The sequence below is a fragment of the Montipora foliosa genome, chromosome 5, assembly GCF_036669935.1.
Source record: "Montipora foliosa isolate CH-2021 chromosome 5, ASM3666993v2, whole genome shotgun sequence".
In the NCBI taxonomy this organism is placed as follows: domain Eukaryota; kingdom Metazoa; phylum Cnidaria; class Anthozoa; order Scleractinia; family Acroporidae; genus Montipora; species Montipora foliosa.
In genome coordinates, this window is record NC_090873.1 from 42,675,319 (window position 1) to 42,685,318 (window position 10,000).

The following is a 10,000-nucleotide window of genomic DNA, read 5'->3' on the forward strand; positions in this document are numbered from 1 at the left end:
GCACCGAATGATATTGAAACCAAATCTGGAAGCATGGTCACAATCATATTGCACTTGTATTCGTACACTGGGAATATAGCTGCTAACCTCGAACTTAAATGCTTGATGGTAGAAAAAATAGCTTCTGTAAAACCCTTGAAATTCATTTAGACATTTGTGTTTTAGTTCTTGAGAGCCAAGACAAGAATAGAACGATGTACACCAGCCAGTAGTGGAAGAAGGTCGGACCCAGTGATTTTCTGTGCCATTTACCAAATAGTCACAATAGTCCACTGACTGAGAACCTATCCATTTCCCAGAGCACGGAGCTGAATCAGGTGGAATAGAAGATGTAGTGTGATGTTGAGTCAAGCAACGAGACAGTGGAATGTCCTCTTGGACTCTAGGTTCGACCTGCTTTAAGTCACTTATAACGAGGGGATAAGTTGCGTGGAAGACAGGGTCGAGAGTTGTATTGAATTGCATTGTGGGACTATTTTGGGGACAAGCCTATGTTTATGCAGTCAGTCGTTTACTATGCAAGCAAAAGGACTTTCGTCTATTCTTGTACGATAACAATTAACTTCGGGTTAAATCTTTATAACTTACCTTGTTAGTAAGTAAACATCGTATGTACTCACTGACCTTTTAATCGAATCTTTTCGATTTCCGGCCATTTTTGCACCTTGGCAAGCGAGTCATCGTTTTGAAATTGCCATTGTAAATTACTCTGGTAGTTTAGGAAGCTCAGCCCCAGGTTCCGGGCACGCGATGATGAAAATGCGTCCCCCTAAAACAGCCCCACAATGCAATTCAACAAGGCTCCCGATCTTGTCTCCAGCGCAACCTCAAAGTGGCCAATAATATAGAAAAGTAAGCGTGCGCTCTGATTGGTCAATTATCCATTTACTATTTGCCCATGGGTGAATGGTTATGACGAAAACACAAAAGTGTGCGCCACGAAAAAAATGGCTTCTTCCTCAAACTGCAATGTTGGCCGACCAGTATACAACCGAAAATGAAAAAAAAAATGTCTGCGCACCTTTATAAAAACAAGGCTAAGAAATGTCATGTTTTAACCCGCTTGGGGGTATTTTGCCCAAGTCACTTGGAAAGCGATTTGCAAGCCTAAGTGAAAACCACCTGGACGAGTTATTGAGCGATAGATATTCCAGGAAGACAAAGGATGTCACAAACTGTCACAAGATGTTTTTGCTATCTTATAAGACAAGTAGTAAACGGTTCAGCTTGTACCATCGAGTTACAGTTGCACGTAAGAGGTTCGTTAAGCACTGAAGATGCTGGAATCACCTTGTGCGACTCTCAAGGGTCAACATTAGATTTATGCCCCATTCACACCAAACCTTAAACATGTTTTAAACCTGTTTAGTTAAACACGGTATCAAAGTGTTTTCTTTTTAAATCATGTTTACTGACTTTTGTCGACTATGAATTTAGCACAGGTCAAAGCATGTGTTGAAACAAACCTGAATCTCATGGAAAAGCCAGTCCTACATTTTTCTTTGACTTATTTTTATTTTGTTAAACCAAGTTTAATTAAACATGTCTTGTTGGTGTGAATGGGGTATTAAACCACTGGGACCACTTTGTTCGAGAGAGACTGAGGTGTAGTCGATTTATGACTTGTAACAGGTGATTTTCAAGGTATGACCCCACCATACATTAAATACAAGCCAACAAAGGTTGGGTTTTGAGATTAAGTAACGTCTTAGGCCTAAGATAATCTTTTCGGAAGACCAGTGAGACATTATCAAGACTTACGAAAAGACCGGTGTACGACATTTGCAGACTGCCTACAAATAGCGCTGATGTCTCAGCACCCATTTCAAATAGCACTGAGAAACAGTATTTAAGTCGAAGTTTCAATAACTGGGACAACCTTAGTCTCTCTCGAACAGGTGGTCCCCGTGGATGGAATCTAATGTGCTTAGCAACCTCCCGCTTGCAACGCAGCCAAACCCTTTACTATTTGTTAATTATCCAACGAGTTGATAAAGGTTACTTAACCACATTCTCACTGATGAAGGGCTAGCACTCGAAACTTAAGGGTCTGGAATATTCCGTAATTTTTCTTGAAACTTGTCTTGCAATTTTGTTGCGACAAAAGTGCTCACTTTGACTGGTGTTTCTACGAAAACCACCGATCTGAGAAATGGGTGAGAATATACGTGTCTCTGCTCCGCCAACTTTCGCTTCTAAATAGTTCAGATTCTTGAGAGGTATTGTGTTTGACGCATGGCAGGACTGAACGCATGTAGAAGGCTCAGTATGATCTTGGAAAAGCTCTCGGAGAAGACTTGAGAAGAAAGATTATACAAGACATTATCGGGAAAGGAGGAGACTTCACCATAGGTTTCCTCTTGGGAAGTTTTTCTGTGATTGCCAGAGAAAACAGAGTTCAATTTTGAAAACCCATTTTCCATTGTTGCGGTTGTTCCGGTACACCTAAGCCCTGTGGGAAAGGAATTTCATCACAATAGGTGCGGTTACACGGGGGACTTTTACCGCCGTGAATGACCCTTTTACCACGGGAAACTGCATTTAGTGCGTGTGACCGACATTTCCCATGGTAATTTTCCCGTGGTAAATTTCCGTGGATACGTAAAAAAGATCAAACGAAGCGCCCATGACATTTAACGTGGTAAGTTGGAAGGGTGTTTTGATGTCCGAGGTACAAGAGCCAATCACGATACTGATGAAGTTGTGATTAAATTTCCCGCCACTAAATTGCGTGAGATTTCTTTTTACCTCGGTAATCTTTGTTAAGTGTGACCGCTGGTTAAGGACGGTGCCTACTAATTAAAGATATTTTTGCCCCGGTGTGTGATTATACAGGAAATGTAGATCTTAACAAGTGTTATTGAAATCCAAAAAGAAAATTGGTGGTTACCACGCATTTTTCAAAGATAATTCATGAATAATATTTGTAAAAAGCTTTAAAATACAAAGCAATGTATGGCGTTCTCTTTCAAATTGAAGCTTAATTATCTCTCAAAAATATTTGGTTACCCCCAATTTTCTTTTTGAATACCAAGAGTACTTACTAAGATCTACTTTCTCCGGATAGTTTTAAACCGCGCAAAAATATGCCTGTATTAGTAAGCATCGGCGATAGGAAATCCGAGTATCTGGAGATGCGCAGAACGCATGCGCAATAACAATAGTAGAAACCGTCCTTAACTCGGTACACTAAAACACAAGTGTGAGGCACCGCGAGTTCATTTACCACAGGAAATGGCATTTACCATGGTATTTGTAACCGCACCTAATGCTTAACGAAAGTGGGCGGGGCAGTGACTCATGTCCGTAGTTTGGGTCAATTCCACAGATCGGTGGTTTTCTTAGCATGATAGAAAGGTTGATTAGAGGGATCACTTCGTTTGTTTGTTTAATGAAGAGTAACTAGTATACCACTTAAAACATTCCCTGGCATAACCTTCATAAAAGCCGTGTTTGTACTTGCCATTTTTTGTTTGCGCTTCCTTGTGACACCGGTATCCTGTTGTCTTGATTGAGAATATGTATTGCACTCTCCACCACTTTGGATACGTTTTGTCACAGTGCCTTACTTGGATATTCCTGACATATGTACCATTCACGACTTGTTTGGTAGCGGTGATATCGAATCGAGTTGAGCGAAACCAATAAAACTGCTCAGAGCAAAACGATCGCCATGTGGGTGATTGATGAAAACACTCCGCGATGCGATAGCACCACCAATCTAGGCATTTCTTTACAGCATAATGGGTTCGATACGTAAAGCATTTTATTGTTCGATAATTGTTATAAGTTCCGTTGGCAAGTTGTTCACAGTTGCCTTTCTGAAGCTCTTTGTAGTCCAAGGGTAAGGATGAACATCGCTCTCCTTAAAAATGAGAAATTAACTAGCTGTGAAAATCATCGCGCCAGACCTTAAAGGCTGGGACTATGTCATAATGACATAATTTATGACACCCAAAATGCCAAAAGAGTAGAATGAAACATTGCAACAACCTCTTAGAACCGTTGAAAAACATAAAAGAAATACAGCAAAAGGAAAGAGAAGCATGGATGGACACAATGGGCAAGATTGAAACGGATTGCATTTTGGTAATCTTGAAAAAAGTCGGCCCGACGTTTTCAAGTTTATGATAAATTGCCTGGATAAAGATAGTTTTTTCCTCAGAATCATCTTGTTTGTGATGTAACGATAATTTTATCAGTAAAGGAATTCCGCATTACCATTTTCGAGTTATAAACTCGTGATTGACTAAGAGATTTCCCCTAAACATCGTAAAATAACGTGACATAGCGCCCTAAAGGAAAAAGGAAATCTTTAACACTTTGCTCCATTTTTTGGTCGTTTGCTCGAAGTTATTAGGCTGATTTAGCAATAGAATGGGAACGTCTGTGGCGAAGGCGCGCGCAGAAAAAACACCAATGAGAATTCAGAATAGAATAGACTCCACTCTTTTCTTTTCTATTCTAAATTCTCATTGGTAGTTTTGCTGCGCGCGACGTCGCCACTGACGTTCCCGTTGTGTCGCTAAATCAGCCTATTGGCGACCTTAAAGCCGCGGCTACACGAGCGATTTTCTGCTCACGCTGGTGATGCGATTTTTTCAAACTTTGTCGCGTCGCCAGCGCGAGATGAAAATCGCACGTGTAGCCACCCTTGAACTGGCGACGCAACAGGTGAAAAATTCGCACGAAAAAAGTCTCCAGAGTTGAAACTTTCGCCACAAAATCGCAGAGATAGTTGCCCGTTTAGCCACCCTGCAACTTTTTGCCCGCGCATGCGACGCGACAAAGACTATTTAGCCAATGAAATTAAAGTAGGAATATCTGTTTATAGTGCCCAGGTCTCTCGAAGTATGCAATTTGCGCGGCCTTCAATTTGTCGCCAAAAGTTGTCACAAGTGTATCCACCCTAGCGCGCAGGGGACGCGACAAAATCTGAAAAAAATCGCATCACCGGCTCGAGACAAAAATCGCTTGTGTAGCCGCGTCCTAAGCAAGGTCGGCTTGACAACGGCGTGAATCGAAATGTCCAAATTTGAAGTTATTTGGAGCACGTGAGTACCTGACGACTAATTGTCAATCTTTTCGCCCTATGCAAAGGAATCCAGGTGCCCTCGGATCCCGATAGTGGATCCTGGATCCCGAGTCGTGAATTCCGACTACAAACTCACGGGTTCCACTGAAATGGTCCTGGATTCCATCAAAATCCGCTCAGGATTCCGGATTCCAAAGCCTCACATTTGCTGGATTCCGGATTCCATGTTCCTTCACATCGGGAGAATCTTTTCTCCTGAACAACCACACCGTTCATACCAATTATATTCCTAGTACATACTTTCCTTGCCAAACGACGTGATACTATCTCAAAATGATTAAAACAACGCAAAGTTCTATTTAGAAAAAAATAAAAAAAACACTTTCTCGTAGCCTTCGTAGTCTTCCTTGCTTAAGCTCTCTATTTTTTAGTTGCCGAATTTGCCATTCGACACCAGTTTTTCAAAGGTAGCAAAGCTGGCTAGGATAGATACGGATAAATAGTTTTGTTGTCTCTAAACGTGCGGCTAGTAAGCTGAATTATGCTAAGACATTACAAAATTCATCATTGTAAGAATATAACTAATAACTGAAAAATGCAATAAAAAGCTAAAGTATTCTAGAATTTCTAATTAATTAACATAACTATATTCTAATAATGGTTATGAAATTTTAGAGGCATGACCAAGTATGAAGCCGTTCCTGGCTCTATCTGTCCTGCACTTAGGTAGCACAAACGCTCTGGACACGTGTATTCAAGAATCGATCTAATACAGGTGACATAAAAAAGCTTCAGTTCTGATGGAGCTACGTGAGATCTCTTGAGTTGTTTGAGAAATTTAAGTCTAGAAGAAGCCTTCTTTACTAACTCTACTACATGGTCATTCCATTTAAGATTGCTGCTAATTATCAGACCTAGAACTTTGCGTGCTCAACAGTCTCAAGATGCTTGTCATTCACAATTAGGGAGTTTAAGAAACGACGACGGCTACGGCAACGACAACGCCAAAAAGCAGTGATCTTATTGGTTAAAAGAACCAAAATGATCGTGCTGCACGTGCGGCATGAATTTTTGTTCATTTCTTTCCCTTACTCGTCAAAACTACTACGTGAAATGACCAAATTTAAGGTTTTGACGACAAAGAGGACAAACTACAGTGAATCTTTCAGTCTCACTCTTTACTTCAAATCCGTCCGAACCAATCCAGTTATAGCACACTTCGCCCATATTCTATAATATAAAAAAGATGGATTAATCATGAAATACTTAGAAAAGCTCAAACTTACATTTCTAAGTGATGTTTTCGTCGCCGTAGCCGTCGTGAGTACTTAAGTCGCTATTATGGGTGCATGCAAGGACGGGTGAAATCTTCGCGAAACTTATCCTCATCTCTTACATTTAGACTCATTCACCGATGGACTGTGTAAAAAGAGCATCAACCGCGTTTTGACTGATTACCATCCTAGGTAGCCCCCGCCTTCGGCGCTCGCAAGGCGCGTCGTGACACCAAAAAATGTCCCGTCAGGTGCTTTCAGAAATAGAAATTTATTTTATCAAACGAGTTGATAAAGGTCAAGTAGCCACCGTGAAAGATTTGGAAAGCTGACGTTTCGAGCGTTAGCCCTTCGTCGGAGCGAATAGCGAAGGGCTAACGCTCGAAACGCTTCGCTCCGACGAAGGGCTAACGCTCGAAACGTCAGCTTTCCAAATCTTTCACGGTGGCTACTTGACCTTTATCAACTCGTTTGATAAAATGAATTTCTGTCTCAATCTCCCACCGACGCACCACCACAGTTTCTTTAGAAACTAAAATTTTTGCTTTCAGAAATATGTGCGCTACTCTACAAAACTGTGGAAAGCCCTAAATGCCACGAGCATAGCTCCTCTGAACCGTTTCAGAGACTGTCATATCGTCAACGTTTTTCCACAGCCTGAATCCCGGTGCATCAAAGTTATCAATCATGATCAAAAACAGCCAAGGGACTTACAAGAGAAAATAAAAACAATGCCTATGGAGGGCAAACAAAGAGTATATTGCTATTTTTGAAAGTGGCCTATAGGGGACAATGTTTGCTTCTTTCCGTGATGATGGGAGTTGGCACTCACAGAAAGAGGAATTGACAACATCTGAGACTGGACCCGCCAAAATACCCGCATTTTCCTTCAAAGCCCAACCTGGGATACCGAGAGGGCCTTGCGCCTTAGTGGGGTTAAGCGTAGTAAGACTGAGGAAAACCTCTAATTTTTCCAAAGCCCCCTTCTGTCCTCCTGAGAATACAAATCATCTCTTGCGTATTCCGATAAACCAGTCATTTTTCATGCCAACAATTCCCGTCCCCTAGTCCTAGTTGTGTTGATTTTGTCACATCTGATATCCAAAGACCTAAATTTTGCGCTCGGTAATTACCTACGCGTCCGTTCTTTCAATCTTTTGTTCTAGAAACAAAAGAGCCTCAAAGGTACAAATAAAAGAAATGACCATAGAAGGAATGTTAAGCTCTGAGATTATCTACCCGGATTCGTCCCGGAATACAAATCCAAAATTTGAAATATTTTATAATCATGACGACAAAATGAGAATAAAAAAGACCCGGCTATTGTTTTTAAGGAGAAGGCAAAGAACACAAATGACGCAAAACAACAACAACAACAGTCAAACAATTGGCTAACAAAAAAGGCTCCATCTGTAGGCGCACATGTCACTTTGAGTTTTGTCACATTTTTTGGCCGATTTCTCCAAAATAAAGGCCTTAGCAAGAGGCTTCAACATTTGCTTCAACATCCATTCGAGACTGTTGAACGATGTTGACTGCTGGGGTGGGCAAAGGCTGGCAACTCATCATCAACATTTGATTCATCAAAGCTTCACGAGAGGCCTGGTATTCAGTCTCAAGCTGCAGCCGCGGTTGTTACTATAGATACAGACATGGATACGTCATTGAGAGAACGATTAGTTCGCACGCGCATACCCAGCATTGATGAAAAAGTTGGCCAAACGGCTTCAACCTCATTTAACATTGGTGATAACAAAAGAAATGTTGAATGGTTGTTGAAGTAAAGTTTAACGCTTTGAAACTCATTCGACACTCATTCAAGGGGTGTGGGGGGCAAACGCTTTCAAAATTACTGTCAAGTTAACAAAATCAAACGGATGTTGAAACAATAGTTGAAGGCATCAACGGCTAATTTGAATAAAAACAAAAGACTATTTAAGTGCCAGCCATTTTGAAAAACACTGGGTATGTTAAGGTCGTGCTCAGAGTCAGGGGGCACAAAAGGCGGTTTTTCCTTGATGTCATCACTGTCATGTCATGCTGTCATGTTGGTGTATTCCAAGAAAATGGTTGCAAGCCACCTAAAGATCTGTCAATAGCACCATTCGATTTTCTACTAACAACTTTAAAACAGCATTATTTACATAATTGCATTCACCTAGGAATTGGTTGCAAACCATCCATATCTCGTACCTACATGTACTACGGAAGCTTGTAGGTACCATCCGGGTTGTTGAAAATCCGACAACAAAGTTGTGAAATCCGACATCCGAGTTGTAAAATCTGACATCTGAGTTGTGAAAATCCGACATCCGACTTGTAAAAATTCGACATCCGACTTGTTGAAAATCCGACATCCGACTTGTAAAAATCGTTGTTGTGTCTTGGGAAGTGATTTCCTTCCCTGCCAACTTTATAGTTGAGTGGAAGTGCTTCGCTTGTGCAATAAACAGGTTGATTTCCTGTTTATCTACGTCCCATATTGAAAAAACATCATCAATGAAGCATTCCATATTGTTGGTTTAACTTTGCTCTGTAGGATTTTCACAACTCGAATGTCGGACTTTTGCAAGTCGGATGTCGGATTTTCAACAAGTCGGATGTCGGATTTTCAGAACTCAGATGTCGGATTTTTACAACTCGGATGTCGGATTACACAACTTTGTTAACGGATTTTCAACAACTCGGATGGCACGTACAGGCTTCGGTACTACCGTACACGATATGACTATGCGACTAGGTTTGAATCGAATTCGTGTCTTTAGACTTCTCCAGTGTTCTCTTCCGTAAATGACAGCACAGTTTTCGTGACGTCATAGGTCTATTGGGTTCTCGCGCAAAGTGAATGATATCTAATGAGTTATATAATCATTCAAAAGCGTGATATATAGGGCACTCGATCATAGTCCATTACTGAGCGATCTGAGATAAAAAAAAAACAAAAAAAACAGAATAACCGCAATATTTTTTTGGCAATTAACTTGTTAATAGCTGTGTTTCATGATTACTTGAGTGCGACATCTTATTCCAAAATTTTATTTCACCTGCCAGTTCCACCTGCATTTTAATCAACTGAATGTTGATTATGTGAAAAATGTCTTACCTTTCTGGACACTAGCAGCATTTTGCAGTGCTGTGAAGAAAATGAATAATCGTAGTTAAAATTTCATAAGATTTCTTCAGGACAGTGGGCGGAAAACGAAAATCGAGAAAATTTGAGTCATTACGATGAGTTCGAAACTAGATGTCGAAATAACTTATAAGTCTAACTTATTTACATCTTTTTAATGAATTTTTTCTCAACATACTGGACAGCATCATGATTTGAAAGCGCATGTTTTGTATAGTCGATGTTTAAAATTTGATAGGAAAGTTAACACTACAAAAAAAATTATCTGAAGGGCACATTTAATTTACAAAGTTTGCATGGCGCTTCGGGTGGTAAAATTTACCAGCCAACAAAAAATGTTCATAACTCATCTTTCTTCAGTTCCTGTAAGTTTGCATTAACTTTCATTTTCTGAACGCAATAAATGCGGCATTCTAATCTTTTGTTTAGCAAATTATTCACTTCGATAAGAGCCGCTCTCCGCCTCTACGGGCCGCACATATGACATTGTGATGTCCTATGACATCACAAAAACTATAATTTGTTGATTTCTTTAGTGTCTTCATTGGCAGTGCAGATGGC

At 40.5% G+C, this 10,000-nt stretch overlaps 2 long non-coding RNA genes across 2 annotated transcripts in view; both read right to left on the reverse strand.

Annotated features, from left to right (window-relative positions):
- The window catches only part of LOC138003188 (uncharacterized), a 5,873-nt gene extending 5,565 nt beyond the window's left edge, over positions 1-308 (reverse strand). Inside the window, exon 1 of the long non-coding RNA XR_011123440.1 lies at positions 1-308. This exon is cut by the window's left edge and continues 28 nt beyond it. This is a non-coding gene — a long non-coding RNA (uncharacterized lncRNA).
- A 3,155-nt stretch (positions 309-3,463) lies between these two features.
- Positions 3,464-10,000, reverse strand: part of LOC138003189 (uncharacterized) — an 11,944-nt gene continuing 5,407 nt past the window's right edge. Inside the window, exons 2-3 of the long non-coding RNA XR_011123441.1 lie at positions 9,413-9,442; positions 3,464-3,865 (exon numbers count right to left, since the gene is read on the reverse strand). This is a non-coding gene — a long non-coding RNA (uncharacterized lncRNA). The remainder of the gene's footprint in view (positions 3,866-9,412; positions 9,443-10,000) is intronic.